General features: G+C 47.0%; 1 protein-coding gene across 1 annotated transcript in view; it reads left to right on the top strand.

Annotated features, from left to right (window-relative positions):
- Positions 1–200: 200 nt before the first annotated feature.
- Positions 201–990, top strand: part of TSPAN12 (tetraspanin 12) — a 69,161-nt gene continuing 68,371 nt past the window's right edge. Inside the window, exon 1 of the mRNA XM_072401567.1 lies at positions 201–367. The gene's annotated coding sequence lies outside the window, so the exon portion shown is untranslated. The remainder of the gene's footprint in view (positions 368–990) is intronic.

Genomic DNA, 990 nt, shown 5'->3' with positions numbered 1-990 from the left:
TGGAAATGTAGTGTGAGTATTGTCAGGCATGCAATTGAAAATAGTACTGTGGGAAAAGTCTTGTGTCAAGTCCTGGCCATGAATTGTGGGGTGAGTTATTCCTAGCAGTGTGCTGCGGTTATCAAATATCTTGTAGGACCCAACAATAAGCGGAGCGGGCGGTGTGCGCATGCGCGGACAGACCTTCCCCTGCTCGGACTGTGTTGGCAGAGCAGCTGAGAGCTGTACAGAACACAAGGGGCTCCTCCAAGAAGAGCTCTGCTGGGACCCCACACATGTCACTAATGTGCCCCCCGTACTGCATGAAACACTCAGCAATCTTCCCAGGCTCCAGCACCTCCTGCAATGAAAATGACTTCAACCTAATGTAAGTGGAGTTGTCACAAAGTGTGTGCAAGTTGTGGGAGCTGTCACTAAGTTCAGCGAAGTGCCATAACGATCGTTATGAGGAATGTGTGTGTGTGTCTTCTGCATGTACATGTCCTGATATGTGTCCTATTGTTGTGGGAAGTTGTGTGCAAGTTACTAATTCAGATGTGCAATGAATGAGAGAGTTCATGAAGGCTGGAAGTGTATCTGTTTCTCTTCTGACACACAGCTGCTTGCTCACAAATGGCTGCAGGTCATCCAGCATTCCACTACAGCCTATAGATGGTCACATTCCCAGGATCACTGCTATACAGTGACAACAAGCAGCACCAACACCCTGCAGGTCTCTGAGTCCAGCATTCCAGTGCTGTGTGCAGCCTATAGGATCACTACTACTGGCCAGTAAGCAAAATTCTTCCCACTGGCTACCCCGCTGTGATACTGTGATATGTGAGATATAGTAATTATAGTATATAATAGCAATTATTGCAGGGGTTCTGTGCAGACCTAAAGGGGTTGCCTGATGTTATAAAAGTTGAGTAAAACTGCTATAGATGGTCACATTCCCAAGATCACTACTATATACCCTGCAGGTCTCTGAATCCAGCATTCCAGTGCTGT

The sequence above is a fragment of the Pyxicephalus adspersus genome, chromosome 2 (genome assembly GCF_032062135.1).
Source record: "Pyxicephalus adspersus chromosome 2, UCB_Pads_2.0, whole genome shotgun sequence".
NCBI lineage: Eukaryota > Metazoa > Chordata > Amphibia > Anura > Pyxicephalidae > Pyxicephalus > Pyxicephalus adspersus.
Note: the sequence above shows the minus strand (reverse complement) of the source record. Positions and strands in the feature narration are given on the sequence as shown.